At 34.6% G+C, this 27,620-nt stretch overlaps 1 protein-coding gene across 1 annotated transcript in view; it reads left to right on the forward strand.

Annotated features, from left to right (window-relative positions):
• Positions 1-27,620, forward strand: part of LOC111057911 (nephrin) — a 383,192-nt gene that overhangs the window by 247,880 nt on the left and 107,692 nt on the right. The window lies entirely within an intron of this gene.

The following is a 27,620-nucleotide window of genomic DNA, read 5'->3' on the forward strand; positions in this document are numbered from 1 at the left end:
ACAGTGTCACGACTAAGAAAGTCTGGCATAACAGCAACAATTTCAACTGCAAGGAATCAAATAGAAGAACATTATTGTACTTAGTATTTTATTGAGCTAAGTAGTTGAGATGTTAGTAGATTAAGTTTAAATATCAATAAAATTAGAAATTCTATATAAATTGTACTAGATTAATTGGATAGCTCCTGATATAGATAATAGAAGAGTAGAAATGAATTAATGATAATAATTAATATGTTTGCGCAAACCAGTTATCTTGAACAACTATAATGTTCCCAGTAAGTTTCATCGATCCACATGTCTAGTCAATAATAAGTATAGAGTTGATTCTCGACTTTAAAGTTCAGTTTCTCTACTTATCATTTGGATGATACAAAATTTGGATAGAATTTAAGACAAAACTTTAACTATTTGACCTAGTTAAGAAACTTTCAATATTCCTGTGAGGCAAGTCAAATACCTTCTTATAGAATGAAGTCTAAACTGTGAGCATTTGAATCAAACTACATGAAAAATAAAATACTGATCAGATACGAAAGTTTATTTTTGCTCAAGAAAGGCCTGTAAGGTGATCTCTCTGGTTCTGGATAGATAACGTGAACTGGATTGAATTCATTATTCGATGAAATAGAACTTCTTTATAATCATAAAGTCAGTTATACTACTTCATAATAAATTTATTCAATGAAATTATTGAAGAGTTGATAATCGTTCATAGTGGTTCAGCTCCCTTTTTTGTCCAAATGGAATAGGACATAATTGTATGGAACAGGTCCTTGAATCAATAATCAAATTACCCTAAAGGAATGAAAAAAAGAAAATGAACTTTATTCTGCCTTTTAGTAATACAACAGTTAAATACAATACAATAATCGTTTCAGAATTATTATACTAGCAGCAATTTTTCATAGACTAAATATATATATATTTCATAATATAGAGGTAAGAGTTGCTGAATAAAATAAATAACAATTATTATCTGCTGCCATTGCGGTACAATGATAAGAATTTTGATAAGAAAATACTGTTCACAGAGAACGAGACTTAGAGTCAAAATTTAGAATTAAAAATTGAATGTCGAATAACAAAACTGAAAAATTCAGAAGCATAGAAACAGTTCAAAATACAATTCAGAAAACTCATAATGCACTAATATATTCATGAAGAGATTACAATGGGGTTGAAACTACAATCTGACATGTTAAGATAAAACTTGAAGTAAACTGTCTGAATGATGTTGTTGAAACAACCACGGTTTTATAATCTTTGTGAAATCTGAAATCAGGGAGGTTTTCCTTCTGCTATCATTAGGTATAATGTTATATAGGTTTGGACCTAGATAAACAAATGATTTCGAAAAAAAACTGAAGTTTATTCTAGGTAGTCGTGAGATAGAATCCTCTCTTCGTCTTTCAGAAAAGCAGGGTCTAAAAAACCCATCATTACCACTACGCAAAAAGAAAATTCTTAATACTTTAAAAGCAAATAAATGCCGAAGTGGGAAAATACCTAGCGATTGGAACAAAGGAAACGAAGGCTCTCTTTGATTTTTGAAAAGTATTATCCTAATAAAGTGCTTCTGTAGTTTTTGTAGTAGACTGAAATGTTCTTTCGCTGCTCGACCCCAGCATACAATGCCATATTCTAATTTAGAATTTATTAGAGCAAAATATACGGTGCGGAGGATTTTTGTGTTACACAGGTCTCTTAAGTGATAAAATTTACAAAGGTCTCTATTAATATTTTTCTGCAAGGTTGCTTTGTGGGTGTTCCATTCAAGAGATGAATTGATAAAGATTCCAAGATATTTAATTACTAGTCCAGGCAATGAATGCTCATAAAAGGGTATAGAGGGAAAAGTTTGGAAGACAATTTTTGACCCCGCAGTTCTGTTTAGGGTAGTGAAGAGGTAAACATGTCAAAAGTCCCCACCCCTAACCCCTGTGCTAAGGGGGTGTGGGTGATTCAAAGGTACCATTTTTTGGTTTCTTGCATATAACTCGAAAATTATACATTTTACAGACATAACTATTCTATAAGAAATGAAAGCTTACATAATTTCCTACAATATTGATCCCACAACTTTTTCTATATCTCTTCCACTTTTCGAGATAACCTTTCGAGAAAATGGTACCTTTGAACCACCCCCACCCCCTTAGCACAGTGGTTAGGGGTGGGGACTTTTGACATGTTTACCTCCTCACTACCCTAAACAGAACTGCGGGGTCAAAAATTGTCTTCCAAACTTTTCCCTCTATACCCTTTTATGAGCATTCATTGCCTGGATTTCGAGCTTATTTCCAATGTTGGGTGAAAATGTTAATGATCATTAATTGTAGAGATTTTCATGCTGAATCTTTTCCTCTCAAATTGTTTTGTTTAAATTGTATCTGAAGCCTGATAATTAGGAATCTAAAATCGAACTTTGCATAGATGGGGCGGAGCTCCTGAAATTTTTAAAAATATGGGACTTGTGGTAGTTGATAGAGCTCATCAATTAATATTTTTGGTATGAATTTGATCAAAATCGTTGGAGCCGTTTTTGAGAAATTCGTGAAAAACCCTGTTTTTGACAACATTTCCTTCATTTTAGCCGCCATCTTGAATTGAATTTGATCGAAATTGTTCGTGTCGGATCCTTATATTGTAAGGACCTCAAGTTCCAAATTTCAAGTCATTCCGTTAATTGGGAGATGAGATATCGTGTAAACAGACTCACATACACTCACACACACACACACACACACACACACACCACACACACACACACCACACACACACACACACACACACACACACACACACACACACACACACACACACACACGCACGCACGCACGCACGCACGCACGCACGCACGCACACACATACCAATACCCAAAAACCACTTTTTTGGACTCAGGGGACCTTGAAACGTATAGATATTTAGAAATTGGGGTACCTTAATTTTTTTTCGGAAAGCAATACCTATTACCTTACCTATGATAGTAGGGCAACGAAAGTAAAAATTGTCCTATTCAATTTAGCATCACACAGATCATTCACAAAGATAATAAATAATAAGGCTGAGAGCACTGAGCCCTGTGGTAATCCTGTGTTAACTGTTAGGAAAGGGCTATGTGTATTATTTACATTCGTACATTGGGTTCTATCCTTTTAAAACGAACTAAACCACAGCAACGCTACACCCCTCACCCCAGAAAGCTCTAATTTTTCCAGAAGTGTATGTTCCACAGAATCGAACGCCTTTCTTATATCCAAGAACAGTGCATTCACATTTAATCCATTATTCACGTTGTTGTAGATGTTTCCCATGAAATCAAGCAAGGCACGCTCCGTGTTGAACCCTTCGCGAAACCCATATTGGTTCACACTGAACAAATTAAACCTATTAAGAAAATGTAATAGTCTACATTTAACAAGTTTTTCCAATAGTTTCGAGAACATGGATAACAGCGCTATAGACCTGTAGTTATTAAGTTGTATTTTATCACCACCTTCAAAAATTGGGACAATAACTGCCTTCTTTAATATTTGAGGGAGAACACCTTGTGACATACTTGCATTACTCAAGTGACATAAAATTGTTATAATACTTGAAAGAATTTGTTTCAAAGTTTCACTAGTAAGAGAGTCATATCCAGTTGATATATTCTTATTTGGCATGATTTTGATTAGATTGAAAATTTCTTCTTCGGTGGTAGGGTATAAAAATAAGGAATTATCACGATAATGTGCTTGGAGAACCTCGTTGTAATTATCTGGTGGGTTATGAAAGCGCCGGTCTATGTTCCTGAGTAGATCATCGTTGACACTGTTGGGGACACTTATGAAATATTCATTGAACTCTTTTGCTATAAACTGTGAATCCGTAATAATTGTATTATTATCTATTGCTTTGATACTTGCAAAGGTGTTGTTTTGATTTCTCCTCCCCGTTATTTTATTAACTATTCTCCATTGAGCAGTTTAATCGTTAGCATGCCTCTCAAATAATTGGCTATAGTAATTTACTTTAGTAGCTTCTATGTCATCTGCAAGCTTGTTTTTAAAAGTGAAATGATAGTTTTTCAACTACAAGTCAAAAGGCCGATTTTTTATTCTATTATATAGTCTATTTCTTTTTTGCAATCTTCTGTGAATGTTGCTCGTTATCCAGGGACTAATATTTTTAGCTCTTGCTACCAATATACTTATCTTGTTGAAAAAAACGTCTAATTGGTTTTTTGAAAGTGACGGCTATTGTGCTGTGGTCGGTAATATCCGTTCTAAATATTGCACTTTAGTATCTTAGGAGCGGACTGGATCTAACAAAAAGATGGTCAAGGCAAGTTGAAGATACAGGTCTAGTTATGTCTCTTATACAACATTTAAAGCCGGATGAGGAGAGTATAAGTTCAAGTAATCAGTCGTATCATTGTAATCTATGAGAGTATTTATAGGTCTATTTATATCTCCACAAAAAATCGAATTAACACATGGATTCTGCTCAAGCCAATCACTAAGCTCATTAATAAACATACTAGGTAAATTATTATGATTGCGATAGGCAGCAAGTAGAGCATGGTTGAAATTTTCATACTCAATTTTTAAGTGAATGGGGTCTGCAGTGGAAAATAAATGATTAAGTTCAGTACATTTTATTGTTTCGAGGACACTCCATTATACGATCGAATTGTTCTAAAGAAGAGATATTATCAGTGAGTTTAATTGATTAAAATTTGTAGCACTTTGAATTGGAACTGATGCGAGAGTCAGTATTAAATTTGGTTATGCTCAGTGATTATTTATCATTATCCTTGTAATTAACCTTGATAATATTGAAAAGTGAAGCTCGACTCGTGTATTAATCTGCGCAATTAGCTTGGATTAATTAAGAACGCCTAAATGGCTAGCGAATTAAGTTGGCGTTTTTGTCGAAATGGATTGTATTTAATTGGTTCTTGATTACCGCGGTAATTTCATTTTAATCGGCTTAAAAGGGTTGAATACTTCGTCGGCAGCTAACAGGGAATCTGGTCTTGCACATTATTTCGCTTGGAAAGTCACCTTCAGCTGTATTGGGGTTGGTGGAATTGTCTAACTTATTGAAAATTGATGAGACCTCATTGTAACTTATTGACGATTGGATACTGAACTGAAATGTGTAAAGCTTCCAGAAATTATATCTCTGAGTACAATAACTGGTTACAATTTTCACCCTTTCATCGATGATGAGAAGAATCATAATAATCACTTATTACCCTCTATTTACTCTCTCCATTATCACTTTTTACCATGTTTATTTCAAGTGAAAAGCATGATGCACTTTTTTCTTAATCGAGTCATTGAGCTATCTCCAAATGAAATAATTCCAAAAACATTACTATGAATGATACAAATATTATCTCGCTATCATTCTCACCTATAATATAAATCCTACTAGCATATATGATAAATGGATTCAAGTCAGAGGAATTCAACATAATAGATTAATATGTATGGAAGCTCTTCGGAAACGTCTTGATTATGATCTTTCAACTGCAAACGGAAATTTTTGTAATTTGATCACTCATCCTTTTTCTTAGCTGGTGCAAATAAGCACGAGAAATAATGTTTCAAATCCAGTTGAAGTAACAAAGCTGCTTTCAAACTGTTTAATGTGAAATTTTTACAATACACTTGAAATTGAAATGGATAAGATCAGTATTACTATCTCAATTCAAACTTCATGTTTGAATCAATGATATATATTTAATTCTCTTGTCAGATATTTTCGATTGAATACACTCTTCTTGATCAGAAACTTAAGACTTTGTGTATACACTTTCTAATACCTGAATCTGTGATTGAATATCTGCTACTTGCACATAATCTAGTAATTTCCTGAATACATTTCTGAAGAGCAGTAGTACAGTAGTTTAAAACCTACAAGCTCAACCCCCCCCCCCCTATATAACACAAAACAACACCAATGTTTTTCTTGGAAAGCTTGTAGGAGGGTGAATAAATGAAGCCAGTAGCCATCACTCAGCAATGATTGCTTCGATTATGTTGACAGTGACGCGATGTTGTGGGCTGTGTTTGATTATGGTGGTCGACCACTAAGGGTCGGCGAGAGAGAGAAAGAAAGAGTGGCGTGTGTGAGAGTGTGGTAAAGGAAGGTGAAAGAGAAGGCAAACTGATGAATATTTTCAACCCGGGATAAAAGTGTTTTTCAGAGATAACGCCGATCGGTGAGGGAAGAAAACGTTGAGGAATTTTGTAGAGTGGGATGGGTAAAGCAGGCACGCCTCGGGATAAACTGTAAATTAGGAGAGAGGTTGCAGAAGAGGAGGTTAGGTTGTAGGCTACCAGCAGCACTCGTACTGATTTATACCGGAAAGAGCCGAACAATGACGCTGGAACCCGCGTTCTCTTCCATTAGTATCCGGCGAGAGTATGACATGCTCTAAATCTATGCGAGCAGAATGGAAATAGTCGTTAGAATTCCGCACCCGCACTACCACCACACACTACTGGAGTAGTTAGTTACTATAGTGTGATCCTCGTCACACTGTCATCATGCACGCGCTTTATAGCAGAAATCGCTGCTTCCCATCCAACCAGTCCTGACAGTTTGAAGTGAGCCTCACTATAGTAGCGCACCTCACTCACAATCACAAGTACCTGTTACTCAGCGTTGCACTCCATCATCACTCACTCAGCTCCCGCATCTGCTCAGCGTCGATTATTTCGAGGCGACATTCTAGCTCATCTCCTTTCTGCTGAGTAACAGTCACCAGCACTCTCATTGCTGCACCACTTGTCATCAAACCTCAATAGTCCATAGTCCGGTGCTGTATCTTGCACTAGATTTTCTTTTTCATACTTTTCTAGTGTACATGTGTAATATTCTGATTGTATAAAATGTGTAATTCTGATAATGTTAAGGCACTGTGTGTAATATATCTATATTATTCCAAGCTCATCTTCCTCCCCCATATGGAAGACTTTCTAATGCTATTTATTGAGGAAAAACGTCGCTTCAAGATTGTTACACAGAGATTTAAATAAATATACGAGTCAGAAAGTTGTTATATATTCTTAAGCAAGTATTAAAATGTTCAACGAGTTGTATTTGACATTAAGATCAAACGTTTGACATTCACGTTATCTGAGAACCTTCTTGTCAGTTGTCAAGTCTTCAATAATATGATGAAACTATTTTGGAATGATTTGCTCAGTATAGTTTCATGATATAGATTTCTCAGAATCATAATAAATGAATGAGAGAAAGAGAGTGAATATTTCGAATCTGCTACGTGATCCATATGCTCAATTATTGTTTACTTGTACTTCTACATGCTCGAGTTTTGACATAGTTCAAGTTTGGGGCAATCTATTCCGAATACATTATCATATTTCGGTCAATAGTGATTGATTGATATCACAATAATTGTGGATACTGTTCGGTTATGATCACGACAAAGTAACAGAAGCAAGACCAGATTCATCATTTTTCAAAAATCTTACTGCTCTTGGAACCCAAATTCTCCAATAATTTGCCTGACATTGTTGGAGCTTGCCAATCATATTTCTTGTACAGTAGATTGATTAGAGTGGCTTTTCGGTCTCCTTCCAGAGGCGGATGTAGCTATGGCTTCAACCAGCTTCTGGTTGTTCAGTGATTGTCTGAGTTCACATTTCTCAAATTCTGAAATATATTTTATTTTAATATTTCTTCCGTTTTAAGCTTTCAACTTATTCTTTATTTATTGTATAACTAACTCTTCTCTCACGTCTCAAACCCTTATAATTTATTTTCTATATATTATTGTAATTATTCGACACATTGTTAGTACTTAAGGAATTCGATAATCAAATTTATTTGTTCGCTACAAAAGAGTTCTCAGTCTGCAGCAAATACTCCATACGCACAGGGAAGCTTCCCTCGCTTGCGAGTATTCATTGTCATAAAAATCAAATGAATAAATAAACTTATCATAGAAAATACACTGTATAGGAATGTTTGACCTTCAAATGAACCAACCGGTTCGAAGGTGTCCAGGATTGTTGAGAGATACGGTTTGTCAAGATGAAATTCTGTTAATTATTGTAATATTCAAAATGGATAGATGATATGATAATATTTCTCTTCTCAGCTATTGAAATATATTCTAGAATTACGTTTTTTCTTTTCAAATTTTCATCTTAGTTCAACACAATGTAAGTAATCTTTCAAAAGCTCTTGAACTTATAAAGTGTATTGATAACGATTGATCTAGGAGTAAAACTGTTTTTCTTTTTCAATATAAATCTATGACAGTGAAAATATTCTTAATTTTAAAGATTCATAAGTGAAGAAATATGTCAGTTACATTACGTAATAGAAAGGAGACTTGAGCTGCTCAGTTCACAGTCATATTGCTCTCTTATGAAATCTCTTCATACTTCTGTTGGTTGAAAGCTAAAACTTTTGCTTTTCATCTCAATCGTTAGATAAACCCCTCATTCCTCCAGTCCTCCACAAAGATCTGGCCATGAGTTGTACATTCAAAGTTTCGTAAAGTTTTGGGGAAATGAAGTTCCGTGACTGTAAAAAGGTGGAGCTATCTCTGGTCGAAATTTCACTTTGCCACGTCATAATTTTCCTACCGAGGTCATGAGGCTCTCACGCCAGCTTGCTTTAATGCGAGCAACGATGAGAAGATTCTAGAGAGCTTTTCCAGTCTCAATTCAGCAAGTATTGTTGGACGCGTGTCTCCCATCAGATACTTTTAGGTAAGAGTTACTGAGGTGTGGTCTTCGTGGATGGAACAATGTTCACCCACTCTTTACCACCCATTCATGGATGGGTACATGTTTTGGAAAAACCCAAGAAATATCAAAAGATTATATTTACGTTCATAGGTTTTAGCTGTTGATTTTCATGTTAATTATTTCTAGTAACACTGAGTTAGACAAAGCAGCTCTCGTTCCTATCAACTAATCTGTCGATGAGTTTTTTAGAAATTTGAATTAATTCAAAAGGGCATAGTTTTATGAAGGGTTCAATTATTTCTTCGTGATACCTGTTCCAAGTATCCATTAATTTATCTCTTCCATGTTCTGATTATGATGAATGAAATATTTCGATGAACGGGTATAGCCTATTCTCTTAAAATTACAATTTTTGCTGATTTTTCAATCATTCTCTCTTCTGATCACTTAGCAGTTAGCATCATGTGAACTATTCTCATTTAAGAGAAATGGATTTCTCCGCGAGCATGTCTTATTATTGTTAGCATCAAGTACAATCATTTTGGTTTATCCGAGATCCTGAGAAGGGAACATTGATCAGTGGAATTATCAGGAATCAGGGGTTTCCTATAAATTATGTTAATAATTGCGACTTCTACAACAACATCCTTCTATTCATCCTTACCATAGTGTTTTTCTCCAACTTTCGAGTATCAATACTAATTACTCATAAAGCATCACTGTAGAAATACATGAAGCACGTGTTTTCTATTGGCAAAATCATTGAAAACCCCCTTCAACGGAGAACTGCGTATGCAACGTTCATGATTCGCATCACTCTAAAAACTTCGTTAGATTTATAATAGTCATAGCGGAATGAAACGAATTCCAGATTTTAATGGACATGTTGTTAGTTCTGAAGCACGTCGACGATATCATGTTTTTTCCGATATCACGCACTGTGAGTCATTTGGTCCTGAAAATTGCAGAGGAAAATTCAAACAATCACAATCGCAAGACTGGATTTCATTGTTATGGAATTTCTTTTCAGTACTTCACAAACAACTGAACATAGCCAAGTGAGTTTTACATTATTTGCAGTGTTTTCATACAGCTTCAAATTGGTTTAGTTTCTCGATTCTGAATAAACTCGTCTGTCGTTATTTCTCTGGAAATTCATCAATTTTTTTCTCCTAAAATACATGAAGCTGATTGAAGTTTTGTCGTGGTGATTCTCTTTACTAGATTCATGTTTCAACTTTTGATCCACGCCTTTCACTATTGTATCAGGAATTTAATGAATTATCCGATTGTATTATTGGAAGGGAATCCATATTACTTAAACAATTAAGTCAGACCGGAAAAAATGAGATCGTTATCTCTTCCTAATTTTAATAGCTTAAAACAAAACATAAATGGTATACTGTTTTATATAATCTTATGATATAGCTGTCTTGAATTATGGAGTACAAACCATTATTGAAATATTATTGTTTTGAATTTGATAGTAGGTGAATGATAAGATAAGAAGAATATATTATCATAAAGAAATGTGATCTTTGATAGATTTTAAATTTTCTATATCTACTTGAGTGCATAATATTGCTCATATATTCAACGAGAAAGGTCTTCGAGTTATAGATTGCTCAATAGTTACTTATTTCAATCATAATCCTCGTCTCATTCAATCTTGAATTAATTATTGTACCATTCTTGGTCTTCTAAGAATTCTCAACACTAAGCTTGATTGATAAGAGATGAAGCGAAAAATAAGCGTTGTAACTTATTAGAAAACTAGCGAGAATTTTTGTCACATAACAAATATGTACAACTGGAATTTTGTATGAAATGCACACGACTGATTCAAAAATAAAGAAAGGGTTTCGACTTCCTGAACTATCATGTTGGTTACTACTCTGACTAAAAGAAAATGCATTGGATCTGTATTGTGTTGTAGATCAGTTTGATCTACACTTTGACGTACAAAATATGAGAGAAAAAAATTCTATCAGTAATATGACATTCACCACATAATATTCCATACTTCATTGGCTGTTTTTGTGAACAATCATAATGAGTTGATGAAATATTCGTTCGGGAAGATTAGTCAGTTTGTACTAGACTGAGATGATGTTATCTAAATTCACTAGAATGAATAATTGATGGTTAAATTTGAGTTATTTGGTTTTTCTCTACTAAATCCATTTTCAGGCGTCCTTGTTTCAGGTAGTTTCTTACCTGAGAAGGTTCATTTTTCTGACGCTTCGAAAAATCTCATTTGTTCAACTGTCACGACCAAAAAGTATGGAATGTAAATATTATATTCAATAGTATTTGAATAGTGATGTACCTCATTCTATAATATCTGGTCACGACACACGACACCTAAATCTCATTTAACACCCAATTATTCTCACGGAAATGAAGTAGTCAAGATGGATGTCCAATATCCACCATGACTCAATCTCCACACTTTATAAAAAAAAAAAATGGTTCACAGTTCCATATTGATAATTATACAGTATGAGTAAATCATCTATATACTGAGTGAATATCCAGAATGTTTGACGTTTTCTATATCACCAATGATTCACATGTCAACCCCAATTTCCATCCACAACTATATTGTTGTATGACAGAAACTAGATCATGATTTTCCTTTGTCAAATAAGCTGTCAGTGTACTTGTTGATCAACTAACAAAATCTTTACTATTTCGAATATCATGTTATCACCAAGTATTCTTGTAACTTCCAATTTTACTGTCGAATATGAGGCAAACAACAAACAGCTCAGCTTAATGGTATGGATCAGATTGGCTTGACTCGTGTCAAAAATATTTTTGATAACTGCTCTCCTTCTTTTGGAAGCTTTCAAAGTTTAGAATGAATAATTAAGTTTCATAAAAATGATTGGGAGAATTGTTCTATGTGGTTTGAGGAAGTATCGATCCTAGCAAAAAATAAATAAATAACACTTTATAAGAAGAATTGAGGAAAATTCGGAGATGGGATATTTATGTTGGCCTCCCTATACACACGAGAAAAAGGGTGGTTAGGTGCAAGAAGCGATTCAACCCTTATTGATAATTGAAGACGGAAGGTTATATCACTTGGCCTTTTCCGTTCTGCCCTGTGGCCACTTCAATATGAAGGTTTGCACTTTATGATACACGGGAAAGGTTTTATGGACCAGAAATAAAGACTTGCGTGGCAAACCGCCAGCCAAGTTTTCGAATTGAAAAATAATTCTCAACTTCAACAGTGTTTGGCAACGTCGCCCACTTTGCTTTTTCTGTAACAAAAGTTTATATTTTATATCAACCGTAAAACTCTGCGCGCAGTTATAATGAAGTTTTTTCGAGTTATGACTCACACGCTTACATTTACCAATAACCAACAAACAGAGAGAAGGGGAGAGAAATGATGGAAAGGGAGAGAGAAAGCGAACTTATAATTTGAGCTGAACAGTGTTAAGAAGGAAGTGTGCAACGGATTAGCTATTACTTGATTGAACAATGCAGATAAATAAATCTGGATTACAGTAACTCTTCTTCATTTAAAATGAGACATCTCCAGTCTCAGATCTTAAATATTCTCTCATATTCTTTTTATCCCTGATAAAACGTAATCTCTCAAAGAAAATCTAGTTTCTGTCTATTGTAGGTTTAGTTATAAAATTATTATTATATTACTTTTGAGATTGGAACAGGAATAATATGAACTTTTAAGTAGAGTTTTATCCCTATCTGTTGTTGTGGCTATAATATTAGAGCTTTTTTAGAGCTTTAAGCTTTATTTGATAACTACTTCGACCGTTTGAGAATTGTATCAGTTTACATGAGTTATAATATTCCCTATTATTTTAGTTTCATGAAAAAAGACTTGAAACAGAATTTCAGTGAAACTTACTAGTCACATTTTCCTTGGATTTCTATGAATCTATCTGCAGAAAACTGAGTATAGATTGTTTTCTATGTTGGTCATTGGCTATGGTCAATATCCGCAGAAGCAGAAGCAGGATATGTCAATCGATTCTGAAAGTTTTGCTTGTTACATGGGGAAAATTCAAAGCTTCAATAGTGATATTTAATTTGAACGTTTAGCATTTCTGATAAGTAACAACAATACCTCACGTTCAAACAATGCTGACATTTAGAAGTGAATCGTATTACTGGTAGTACGGTTTGCGTTTGTTCGAGAACTAAACAATGTGATCGTGATCCTTCATATTCGAAAATTCCTCTAACTTCAAAAGATTTGTCATTATTTGAGAGCAATCCTCTTGTTCGAGACTAGCGTCGCACCATTTGGAAAATGAATCGCTAACAAGCTAGCTTGACAAGCAGTAGCTATTCTCATAAGAGTTTTTCTCTTGTCGTATTCTTCAACGGTTTTTCAAGCCATTTGAAAGTCACGGCGGTTCATTTAGTAGGTAACTTTCCAAGAAGAAGTCTAACAAATACAGCTGCATTCAATGATCGCTAATACACTTTTTTTCAATTTCATTAGATGTACTCGTTAGTGTGACAAAAAGCAGAAGTAGTAAGCCTCTGCAAAAAAAAGAGTCTGAATTCTCTTTGACGACCCCATAATAAGGCTACTCTATTGCCAAACCGTACATTTTTTTCGTGAACGTCCAAGGCCATTTGCTAGAATCTCTCTTCTCTCCAACCTCCACACCTGACGTCATTACCTCTCTCCTTTACCCCTTTCCCTGCTTTCTCTTTTTTTTAGTAGAAAATGAACAGAAAAAACGCGGGCTCCTACAAGAAGGGGCGATCACGATCTAACTTAATTGAAATAGCGCTTCCTTCCCTTAATATCATTGCACCAGTAAGAAGGCTGTGCGGTTCCTCTTGTTAAAGTGGGTACTAATTATAATAAAAATACCATGTTGATGACAAAATAAAGCTGAATGAGGAGTCTGATGTCTTGCCCATTTGCAAATGAGGTTTGTGTGGTCTACTTATTCAATCTCTCAATAAAGTAGTTGCTCATTTTCACTCAAAACTTTTTTAAAGTTGATGAGCGCTTCGAGAATGAAGTTAGTGAGCTATGACCACAACGATGTGTGGAAATATTAGTTCCACAACATTCAAGATTCAGGATCTGGACAGTAATAGAATAGATATAAAACATTTTGTCACTTTATCAGTCTGTGATGTACTTAAAAAGAGTTTACAATATTCTCTCCCGAATGATTGCCTGTCAAAAGTAAAATTTATACATCTGATGATTTTTCCAGTAGCTAGTATTGGACATCACTAGGGCATTTAAAAAAATATCTAGAATCTCGACAATATCTTTTCTACTGATTGAAAATTACTGTATTGTGTGAATTATTCGGTACCTTTTCAATATAGGCCATACCTGATGAACATAAATTATGATGCATCAAAAACATATATTCGTAACTTTGAATGGATGAACTATTTTTATATTTATGTTACTGTTGCGCTCCTACCGTAATTTTTTCTATAAACCAGTTGTTGTGTAATCGAATCAGGAAACATGTAATTTGGTTTCAAAAGTCTGGGGGTTCCATTTGACCTATGAAAATTAGGATAAACTTTGTGATAAAATGTATTGATAGTTAAGGAACGATTTTCACAGATTCTTGGAAACAGCGATTTACCAGGTCTCTCCTGCAATCTAATTGGAAATAAATTCACATTGATGGCATCAAGTTTTGTGCTGATAATCTAGTCAAAAATAAATTACCGTTGAAAATTGAAGTCACGTGAAATTTCAGGTCTGCAAAATGTGAAGCTGCCTATTATACAATCTCATGTGGTTTATTCTATGTGAACGTATATTAGAAGTTTGTTAAGGGTTATTTGCCGACATGACAGTAGTTAATTAATACATGGAGAAATCTTATTTTGCCAAGAGAAAGCACAATGTAGGGTGTTGGGGTGAGGTTGTTGTTCGCTATGCGTTAACAACCCTTATTATGATTTAATAACAAGACAGGCATCCGTTTATCATGTTATACGCTACATGATGCTTATATTACCCTGGTATTCCAGTAGTCTGGAACTCGCACTAGTTAGTACGATGGAATTCCATACAACAGTGTCTCCTCATAACTGAGCTCTAATGAGAAAAAAAGATTAAGTTCATGGAATTTTCTCTAGGAACCCTGTAGGGAAATAAAAGCTAATTATCTTCGATAAGAGGTTTTGTCTTGTAGAGCAATTCAAAATTATGGATTTTCAATCTAGCATTGTTCTTCTAACAATAAAAGCTAGTTGAACAATAAAACATTCAGCTAGTTGAACATATATATATTATTCTAGCAATACATTGTAGATCCAGTTTTAAATTCTCCCGCAATCTCTTGGAGGTCATTGAACCTCCCAACCTCTCCTTCTCCTCCTCCTACTCCTACTCCTTCCCTTACTTCTAATTCTCCTCCTACATCTCTCTCAAAACTCTCTTCTCTCACTAAAACACACTCACTCTCTCTCACACACACACACTCCTTCTCTCTCTCTCATTCTCTCACACTCTCTCTTACTCTCTCTCTCTAAAGCATTTGATACTGTTGATCATACAGTCCTTCTGAATAAGTTGGCTATTCTTGGTTTCAGTCACAACTCGTTAGTTTGGTTTAAATCCTATCTATTAGGTAGGAAACAATGTGTATCTGTCGGTGACAAAAAGTCTACTTGGAAAAACGTTATGCATGGAATACCACAAGGTTCAATTTTAGGCCCTCTCCTCTTCACTTTGTATGCTAATGACCTTTCTTCCATTATCAAATTCTCCAGTTTCCATACTTATGCAGATGACCTTCAAATCTATTTAAGCTGTCCCTTAACAAAAATTAACGAAACAGTTGGAATAATGAATCAGGATATCAATTCGATAGTGGAATGGACAAAGAAAAATGGCCTTAAGCTTAATCCCATCAAAACACAGCCCATTATAATTGGATATTCTCGTCTTATAAACAATATTGACCTTGAATCGATTCACAAAATTAGTGTAGATGGTAATGACATTCCTTACTGTAGCTCAGTTAAAAATTTAGGCATTATTATGAATAATACTCTTGACTGGTCAGAACAAGTGAACAAAACTTGTAAAAAGGTATTCTCAGCCATGCATGCATTGAAGAAAATGCACGATATTCTCCCTAGAAACATTAAATTATTATTGGTTCAATCACTCATCTTCCCACATTTAATGTATTGTAATTCTGTTCTTAACGATATGCAAGTCACTCTGAATGATAAACTACAGCGTTGCCAAAATTATTGTCTACGTTTCGTCTACTCTCTCCAACGCCATGATCATATCACCCCAGCCCACATTGCTAGTTCAACATTAAAGCTTCCCAATCAAAGGCTTTTTCGAATAGTCAAGCTTGTTAGAGATATCTTGAAATACGGTAATCCGAACTATTTTAAAGATGATTTCAAATTTGTCTCTGAAGGTAGGAGGATAGATGCTTCACATACTAGAACCGGAGAAAGTACTTTTAGAATACCCAATCATCGAACTACTATTTTCACAAAATCCTTCTTAGTCAGTGCCTGTCGTGCATGGAATGCACTTCCTGTTTCTATCAGGTCCATCGAGAGCCGAGCGAGCTTCATCCTGACTTTGAAAAAACATCTTTTGGAACAAATGACTGAAACTTTCCGGCCCTAGAACGATCACATGACAACCATCCCCCACCCATCCCACAAATACAAACCTTTAAACCTGTTATAGAACGAATTGTATATATATATATATATATATATATATATTATATATATATATATTATAAACTCATGTTATTTCAATTATCCACTGCATACTGCTGTATATTACTGAAAGTTGAAACCCTGATCTACTTTCAGCGTACTTCATTTTATTAATCAATTATTTGATCTTATCTAACTATATAATTATTTTACTCTATCAATTTTCTGTTTTTTTTCTCTTAAATATTCATATTGATTAAAACTTTCACAATATTTCCATTAATAAATAAATCCTTAGTTTAAATAATGAAATTAACGTTTTGGTAGAGAGTTAGTGGGGAGGATATTTTTAATATTCTTTCCGAAGAATGGACATTGATATGTCCAAAGCTCCGCCAATTTATGTAGATGCATAACTATATAATTATTATCTATAGTTATTATATTACAAATTGCTTTTTCATATCATATACAGTTCAATAATTATTTTCTTAGTCTATATCATGTAAATTCATCTATAATTTTGCTGTATTGTAAGCTATTGTATATAAGTGTATAAGACAGTATATATTGTAATCTACACAAATAAAGTACTCAATCAATCAATCAATCAATCAATCTCTCTCTAAGAGAGGAGAGAGAACTGCAGATGCAACTTCTTCTACCACAAGTAGAACAATAGCTCTAACAATAAAAGCTTGCAGCTTAAACATGAGACGAGACGAATCACATAAGAATAGGGACAATATTGAATAATACAGAGAGTTAAGAGAAATATTCTAGAAATCATAAAGGTATAAATGATATAATCAGAAGGTTTCGTCAGATATGGCTTACATTATAGACTGGATTAGGGATTACAGTGATTACATTGATCACTTAAGTTGTATCTACTTACTACTTGAATATGATCAAATTATTCCTCAGTCAATGATTTGAATTAAATGTATACAGCGATAATAAGAAATATTTCCCGAAGAATTCCTGGCAAATATTAATCGATTATGTTTGTTGATCAGGACCCCCTTGATATAAGGGGAGAGTGAGGAGGATAAGGATGTAATGAGAAGAGAAGGATGTAATAATTTTAGAAATCCTTAGGCTTTTACCCCTCTCACAGGAAGTCGCTGGATGGTACATATCAAAGTTTGAAATATAAATATCATAATAAGGAGAAGAGAAAAGAAAAGATGTGAATAGAAAAAAGAGGAGTCTGAAGATGAAAAGGAATGAGTTGAAGAGATAAGAAGTTTGATAAACAGCAGGAGACTATAATTTTCAGAAAGAGGTAGAGGAATGGGAGCAACAGGAGGAGATTGACAAAAGAAGAAGAGAAATGGAGTGAATAGGATGGGGAGAAGAATGATGGTGAGGAGAAGGAGTAGTAGGTGAAGAAGAGGTTTCGGACATTTGGCTGAGTGTCAAGTATCACTTGGCACGCCCCAACATAACAGGTAACTTAGACATGGAACAATGTGGGCCCACAACCGCGAGCCACCAGCATATATTTGCCATTTAATACCCACCTGGATTGCTATTGACTCCGCCCACCTGGTTACTTTACATTAAAATACCGGAACCCGAATCAATCATAAAAATCAAAGTTTTAGACCAATGGGGAAAGTGAAAGTGATTAATTAATATGATTATTCGTGGTACAAACGCTGTTTGTCTGTATTGGCACCGTTGAAATAGAATTGGTGTTTTGTTTGGGCACTGAATTCTACAAGCATCACAGGTGGAATATCATCCATGATAGAATAGAGATCTGGATATGTGGAAATGTCAGTGGAATGGGATGATTTGATTTATTTTCATAAGAAATAGAAGAAGGGGTGAAATTACAGACATATTATTTTTCATTAATCAAATACTAGAACTATAACAATATCCGTTTTCTCATCAATATACACAAATTCAAAGTGGATGAATCGTTTCTAGAAAAGCACAAAATAATATATTGTATTTCTACAAATACTTATAGAAAATAAGTTTGTACTGAACTTATATTATGTTTTCAACAATGACTGCAACCTGCTTTGATATACTTCTCTAAAATTCCTGACCACATTATCATGAACATTCATTTATTTATTCTGCTTTGAAAAAAGGGGGGGTGAGACTTGTTGAATATTGTTTTTCAGTAGTTGAAAAAGTATAGGGGATATTTTTTGCAAGTTCACAGACAGAATAAGGGTGAAACGTGCAGAAGGGATTCTATGATCAAAGCGAGGCGCACCCTGCTGATGCTGACTCAGCTCTTTGTGAACTAATCCATTGGCACACGTGTGAGAATATTTTTGTTTGCAAGGAATTCGCAGCTCGCACATGGTATGGCATTCACAACGTTAATAATCTACATGTAGAGAGACAGAAGAAGAGAGAGAAAGAGGATGTGAGGGAGTGAGAGGGAATGGAGTGAGAGAGTGTGTAAGAGAGGTGCTAGAATATGTTATTAGGCCTTCTCCACTGCAAAATGCAGTCTCATTCTCTTTGGAAATCTGGTCTGCTCCATAATTCCGCCAATTAGTAACTCGAAATACGCTCTGTTTTTCAAGTTCGTTGAGGGATTGGTTAGAAATCTATTCGGTGCAAACTTTTGATTTTTTTGGTCCTGGTGGATGGTGAATATGTAATTTAATGCTAGTTCTACATCGTATTTCTTTCAAAATCTGTCTTCCTGTTCATTAGAGAAGAATAATCAAGGACAGTCTCTAATACCGTGAAGGGGATGTATTGAAAATAATTTATCATCCTACTTCTAACAATGAAGTAGGCTAGATGGAAATGAATATCGAATTGTATTTTTCGATTCACTTAATTAATATGAATATCATTATTACCGAGCCATAATTCTTGGAATTCAGATTTGCTAAGATACTTTTTATTCCCCAAACGTGTTCAAAAATTATGCATTAATGCAAATTGATAGATTAGAAACACGTAGACCATAACGTTTACGATATTATAATAATAAATTGTTCAAGTATTCTACAATTTTAATATTAAAATCTATACATTGTGCTGGATATTATAATATTTTTGGACAATTTGAAACTAAACTAGGAAATTTAAAAAGTTTTGGGCGATAGCCTGTTTTTTCTTCTCCGATCATTGTATTGTTTGTGCTGACCTTAAACCAGTTATAGAATAGACACGGCCCATTGTATATTCAAACTGAAAGTCGATGAAGCCAACATCTACTGCCAAATCCACCCATCTTGACGTCACAACAGTGACGTCATGCATCGTATAGAAATTATAGAAAACTTTTTTGAGTTTGTTATGTAAGTGTTTTTGGTGTTTAACTTACATTGTTGTTAAACATAGCTTGTTTTCCATAGCAGATTGTTATTTATTTATGTAATTATTATTTATGAAAATGGTAATCTCCTGCGCAGCATATAATTGCACTGAAATTTTTAGGAAAAAAATATCTTTTCATGCGTAAGTTGAAATTTATATTGTAAGATGTAACTGTAATATTATCCTTAGTTATGATGTAAGTGAACTCATTGCAGCATGACAATAAATTTGTTTTGTAGGCTACCGTATCTTATTATTTTCAAAACACATTATAACTTTGAAGCCGATATCACATAACACATTATAACTTAACCGATATAGTTTTTGCCCGTAGCTAGAAGTAACCTAAAAACACCATGAATCTGAAATAGACACAATCTGAAAGTTTTCCATACGATGCGTGACATCACTGTTGTGACGTCAAGATGGGTGGATTTGGCAGTGGATGTTGGCTTCAGAGGCTAGACTTCCCAGCGTGTCTATCAATCTGAAAGTTTTCCATACGATGCGTGACATCACTGTTGTGACGTCAAGATGGGTGGATTTGGCAGTGGATGTTGGCTTCAGAGGCTAGACTTCCCAGCGTGTCTATTCTATAACTGGTCTAAGGTGCTGACCTAATAAATAAATAAATATTGTGATAGATAAATACCTATGTACTTTTCGTCATCTATCATCATTGTTGTAGAATTTTTCATTGTTGTATTATATAGCCTCTCGTAAGCTATCTATGACGAGGATTCATGTCTTCCAATCTCATTTAATGTACTCCAAAATCCAGAAATAGTTATAGACGGTGGATATTTTGCCATTGATATCTAGTTTCTCTATATTGGATGACAGGGTATAATCAGTTCAATGGGTGGAATAATATTAAGATTGTTGTATCGGGAAAAATAAAACATTAGAATGCTGGTTGAAAGTGTTATCAGACGCCAGAATCAATGGAACTTTTCAAATCGGCGTAGAGCACGGAAGAAGAAGTAAACAATAAAGAAAGAATGTGAAAGAAAAAGTGGGAAACTTTGAGTAGAAACACAGAGAAGAAGAGAGAATGTTCTCCTACTATGTGGTGGAAAAGCCAGCGTAACACAACAGTTGGGAGTCTATTGACGACATGGAATGTTTTATTCGATTTGAATGCGGATGTGCGCACGCACCCTATTTGGTTTTTCCGCCAAAAACTGATCGTTGAGAATTTCACACAGTAAAGAAAAGTGGGGTTTGAACCAGGAACTTTTCAAGTCTAGGAACGTATAGTGAGATTGTCGCAAAACTGTCAGTAATCCTCATAAATGACATCAATGCTGTCTATTCAACCAATGCTGACATTTCCAATAGGATCTCACTATGAAACGTTGAGTATAGAAAGTTGTAGATCTGCGTGTTAATGAACCGTCACTTTCCAAGGGGGACTACCGAAGGAAAGTAGCCACTAACGTAGAGATAAGAAAAAGAAGAGGTATTGAAAGGAATGGAAGAAGATAGACAACATGAGATTCATTGTTTGGTAGTGAGACAATTGAAAGTATTGAAATACTGTAACGGAGTACTGGAAAGAGAAAAAATATAAATGAAGGAAGAAGGGCCAGAAGATTATGATGATGGTAGTGAAAAAGGGAAAGAAATATGTAAAATCGGGTGAATTAAAGTCGCACAAGAGAGAAGACATAAAATAGAAGTACAAGAGAAGAAGAAGATAAATTTATTAATAAAAAATCAATAGAGAAGGGCAATAAAGTTGAGGAATAAAGAGGAAATACGAGAATCAAGAATCGAGTATATTGCATATGTGAAGAAGAGGAAATGGAGAAAAAATGGGAAAATATTTATTTGTGTATCTGGAGTCAAAAATACTACTTTTTCCCTGCTTTTTCTGAGGGGAAAGTTTGATGCCGGAGGCGGAGCCGAGGGCAATAATTTCCCTGAGAGAGAAAAAACATTTTTCACTTGTGATGTACTTAACATTTTTTCTCCACCTAAATTTATAAAATCTGCAAATCAAATAATTTCAATAACTCACGTTATTGGTGACAATATTTTCTTTTACAACCATCAATCGATTGCGCTATCTATCAGCAAAATTTGTAACAATTATCAGCTGGCCGACTATCAATAATGTTCTATCCAGTTCGCGTGTATCAGATTTGAATCGCAGATGAAAAATATTTGCTGGCTGGAATTTTGAATAGGATATCTATGTATTCATTTTTATCGTCTTCTAATATTGAGAACACAATATTATACAAACATATAAATTTATGAGTTGATCAAATTTCAGATTGATGTATCGAATTCAGTTGGCTCAATGACAGACAACTCTATACGTTTCCTCATCTGAGCTTCGACTTTCCAACCTATTTCCAATGTAAGTTTTTAATTAGAGATGCTTTCCATTTTATTTAAATGGAGCTACATTCACTCCCTAGGGGGTTTTTCTGTTTTTTAGTCCCGAGAGCAAAAAGTGACACTTTAGTAGCCTATTATGTTTCAAGGAGTGAAGTAAGTACTTTAGACAGTAGGTGGAGGAAGAGTATATTTTATGGTGGGAGAAAAATGGAGACGAAGAAAAATTAGAAGTAGGTGATTGTAAATACAGTACTTGAAATTCAGTTCAAGAGCCAGAGAATTCACTAAAAATTGCGTGTGTTATCAGAAGCCCATAGTTCAACGTTTATCATTCGCAACCTTGTTGACTTCGCCATTTGTTCTCTCTCTTCAACCTCCTTCTCTTTTTTTCTTCTTTTCTTCTTCCAACTCCTTCGTTTCACTACTTTCTCCAGTTCACCAGCTGCACAAAATTATTTTTTTCTCAGCTCCCTCTTTGAACAACTCTTACATTCAAAGAAATTGATATGAGCTATGAAATATGAAACAGTGAGATAAGAATTAAATGAGCTTGACAAATGAAGCAATAATTCATATCTATAATAATTCATTCCTATGTTGGCCTGCTAGGTTTCATTACTAGTATTGCTCACTGCCACTTTGCTGATAATTTCATTGAATAGGTCACCTAGTCAATAAAAAGCTTCAATAAAAATTGAAAACACAAAAAAGCCAAAAAAAAACAGATGAATAGAATTATAGTGTACATAAGATACATGATCATCACTTACAAAATCAATAATTATATGAGAAACATAGGGCAATAATATTTTATATATTCACAAAAGTTCAAACTATTTCTAGAAAATCAACTTGTAACATTAATTTATTGATCGCTTTTGTATTATTTGCATAGTATGAAGCCAGAAGTGAGTTTTGTCATTGAAAAACTATCATGTATGACACAATGAGGAACTTAAGTTGTCTCTACTGTTACATTTTCAAAGCCTCTAATACCTTAAAATGAGAATACTTTTCTAAATATTCCAACATCACAAACGACCGATTATCTATCTGACTGAAACCTAACTTGAATAAATAAGAATAACGGTTCATCACGTAAATAACGTGGATACTACAGTAAGCTGCGTGAGCTTCAGCTTACAATTGAACCAAATATTTCAAGATCGATGATCTTTATCGAACAAGCCTCAGTTCATGTGAAAAAACATGGGACACTGTACAATGAAGACTTGAACAAATTTAATCTACCCAATAGTGCTGACGGGGAGAACTAAATCGATAGAAAACCAATTCAGATACAATTAGATGGCTAAAATAAAAAGCCTACCTGAGCACACATGAGCGAAAATTCCGAAAAAGGATCCGTTCGCGTATCGAATGAAGTAATTACCCGGAAATGGTATCGGCGGTTCAGTTTTAATTGGGTTTTGCACCTTATCAGTTGGCCGTGCAATGGTGGCTTCAGTTTTTAGCGCACTGGCAAGCTCAACTAATTACAAAACGTGAAACTAATCTTTGTGGCGTTATCTGGCTGATTGAGTTAGGCTGCGTACTGTTTGATAACGGTGCTGTTGTCATGATGACAAAAATTTGTCAGTCAGGGGAATTCGATGTTCAAATTTTTATCACTAATAGAAAAACTTCCTTCTTGGACAATAGTATGATTTTGTTATTCTTTGATTTTGGGAATGCATTATATTTCTTTCAATTCTTTTCAAATGTTATTGTCAATTAGTTATTTCTGATAGTTGTTTTCAGTGATCATATTCTCTCTAGGATGCTTACTCTTAGATGGAAGCTTACCTAGTATGAGTAAATGAAGAAAAAAAGAGTTCCAAGTTGAATAATATTTGCTACAACAAAAATGTATTTTCTCCCAAATTGGATTTACAATTTGAAAGTGATATTATAGGGAATTTCACTTCAAAAATGAGCTATTTAAATTTGAATTATCCGTAATGTCTTCAGAAGATACCACTCTTTGAGATAAGTATTACTTATATTATAAGACTAGTAGGAAACCTGTGCTTCGCAAGGGTCTATTTCAAAACTGCAAAATTAAAACTTGACGTAATAAGAAATTCGAAATTTGAAAATAGGCCTATAACCATCCTCGGTTAATGAAGAATCTTTATGCAAAATTTCAAATCAATCAGTCCAGTAGTTCAGACGTGATGATGTCTCAAACATAATTTTCCTACGTTACGTACGTGTATGAGCCAGCTCTTTCCATTATTATAGTAAAGATGATGGATAGATGGATGATTTATCAGTAGTATCTTTGAATGAGAATAACTTTTGAACAGTTTGAGAAATCGGTGCGGGTTTGATGCGACAGAAAATCAGTTATTTTTATTTGAATAGGATCCCCAATCATACCTATCATCTAGTGTCCCTTTCAAAAGAAATGTTCAGCTGCTTCTATACAACAACTGGACGCATGACAAATTGAAAACTTGACGTAATGAAATCTTGAAGAACTAAAAATAGGCATAAATAACCATCCTCGGTTAATTAAGAATCTATATGCAAAATTTCAAATTAATCAGTTGAGTATATTTCAGACGTGATGATGCGTCAAACATAATTCCCTATTCCTTACGTGTATAAGCCAGTTCTTTCCTTTATTAAAGTATAGAAAGCTGAAGAATACATAATAATTGAAAACCTCAAATAATCATATTGATTTTTCCAATACAATAAATTTTAGTTCGATTAGGATCCTCCTCAATTTGAATCAGGCAGCCTTTTGTTTTCCCAATTCCAAACAAAATACCTAAAATACTCGTTTCACTGGGAATTCGTGTCTGATAGTACATTATAACTGAAGAATATAAATTATTACTTATTTTATTGTGAGCTATTCATGTTTTTCTAATGAAATTCAATGATAGGCCTACAGCATGAAGACTATCTCAAATTCATTTGTACTGGTAGTCCAGTCAAATGGTCGTTTTTCAGGAAACAGCCCCGAAAGGATTTTTCTCGACGGTTCTATATGTATTTTGGGGCGCTGAATTCGAATCTGAAATTTGCTGACACGCCAGAGGGCGGCTTCACCCCCAAAACCCCCAAAATTTTGGACTTTTTTCAATTTTCCCATTTTATCTCGTGAACCTTGAGTTTCTCAAGAAAAATCATTCCTGACAAAATTGAAGAGAATAAGATTTCCAATGATTTAAGTGGTCGCGCAGGATTCTACCATTTTTGGTTACGGAGCTACAAATTTTCAAAAAATGTGTATTTTTTAAGGGGTTTACAAAATTATGCAAACCTACCCTATTTCTACCCTATACAACATGGATATTTTCCTAGTAAAGATAGGATACCACACATGACGTGAAAGAACAATTCATTATGAACAGGATTCACTAGAACTTTTCGAATTTAGTAGTGTAGAGAGGTGGGATATACCCAAAAATAGAAAATCATGTCCTACAGCCAAAATACAAATTTTTCATTATAATACCTTTTCAAGGCCTTCCTAACAAAAAATACATATTTCGGCTGAAATCATCTCACTCGGGTTATTTTCTATGAGAATCACCCGTTAGAAACATTTTATTTCAGTATTCTCTAGTGGGGGGTACGTCATAAGGATACGTCAAGGATCAAAACAATTATAACTTTTGACAGAATGATCAGATCTCCTTGTACTACAGCTCATTCTTCTCAGCTCGTCAAGGCGGTTCAAAATCATGTTTTATAATTCAAAGTTGATGGAAAAATAAAAAAATCCACTTTTAGAGTTTTTTTTGCCCCTATTTGAATACACAGGAAAATGGCCAATTTCTATATTCAAAACTGTGTATCTCGGTAACCCGAAATGATAAAAAATGGTGCTTGGCCTTGATTTGAAGAACAGAATCTCCTCTTCCATGTGAGGTAAATGAATTTTGAGATTCATGAAGAGATTGCTGCGCGACCACTAAATCTATTGGAAATCTTATTCTCTTCAATTTGTTCGAGAATGATTTTTCTTGAGAAACTCAAGGTTCACGAGATAAAATGGGAAAATTGGAAAAAGTCCGAAATTTTGGGGGTTTTGGGGGTTTTGGGGGTTAAGCCGCCCTCTGGCGTGTCAGCAAATTTCAGATTCGAAATCAGCGCCCCAAAATACATATATAGAACCGTCGAGAAAAATTCTTTCGGGGCTGTTTCCTGAAAAACGACCATTTGACTGGACTATGGTGGCAAAATTTTACATTAAAAATAATTATTTGATAAAATCCAAGTTCAATTGTAATGAAAACAAATTCCTTCAAAAAATAATTGATGATAATACGTTTCAAGGGAAGAATTAAGAACAAAAAATTGGGAAGCATCGGGAATCGAACCGGGGGAACCATCACTCTGTGAGCTAGCATTTCACCGTTGCGCTACACACGGCCTTTCGAAAATGATAGTCTTGTAACAGCATTATAACCTTCTCATAAACAACACACTTTGGGCTGCAACAATGTAGCTTATGGAACTTCATGTACGGTAGCATAGATGAATTTGAACATTAATTCTGAAAAATCTAGGAGGAAAATTGAAATTTGGGCTTCCAGGTGCACGAGATTGATATTTTTAGAATCTTTGCTCAAAATTTGGAGATTTGAATCATTCCCGTTTTTCCGGTTTGCAATCCACAATTTGACATGTTTTGATGCAAACAAAGGAACAAACGAACACAAGAACACACGAACAAACGAACAAACACAACCCTACTCTCTCTTATTATATAGATAAGTAATATGAGATACAAGTATATGAAATACTAATCACCTTTCCAAGTTACAGTACTAAGTGAATTCATCGAAAATATGAATATATCATAACAATATAGCAATAAACAAAACGATGATACAGTATTATAGGAGAAGTTGTCGGTTATCCTCTATTCTGGGGGCTAAGAAGGAATATGCGGCTTCAGCAAACACGTTCTTGGTTTAAAGAACAGACAGAGGCAGCTATATATATGGGCGAACTTTTCAAGTTGATTTTCCGGGATCTTTATCCCCGCGGATAATACTATAATGAAGCAATCCTATATGCTAACGGTCCCACCACCACCTACCCAGTCCAAGCTATGAACATTTCTCACATCTGCATGCGGTGGAATCAAGACCTATTCATGCCTGTAAACTTTCTCGCAGCCTCCAGGCGAATTTCTCTCACACTGACGGCTCTGCTTCTTCACCTCCTCTTCTGTTCCGCCTCTATCTCCTCTTCCCCCACCACCTTCCTCTCCTTCACCACCTACACTTTCTTCTCCAACCTCGATTTTCTTCAATACAAATCCTCTTTTGTTTGTAGCAACCACCGCCCTTGCTGCTTCGCCACCACTCTCTTCCCGATTCAAAGGTTCTGCAATATACCAAAATATAAATCCAAGAAGAGATATTTCAAGCATTTTCCTCATATTTCCAAGCTGCTAAGATGTAATACAAATTTCTCGGAAAATATTCTATCTTGAAGTCTTATCCAGCCTCAGGTTTTCTCGTCGAGTGTTTCAAATTTCTCGGAATAATTTATTCGAGTAGTACTTGTTCATCAAACATAAATAAGCTTGTACATTT

This window comes from Nilaparvata lugens, chromosome 4 (assembly GCF_014356525.2).
Source record: "Nilaparvata lugens isolate BPH chromosome 4, ASM1435652v1, whole genome shotgun sequence".
Classification (NCBI taxonomy): Eukaryota; Metazoa; Arthropoda; class Insecta; order Hemiptera; family Delphacidae; genus Nilaparvata; species Nilaparvata lugens.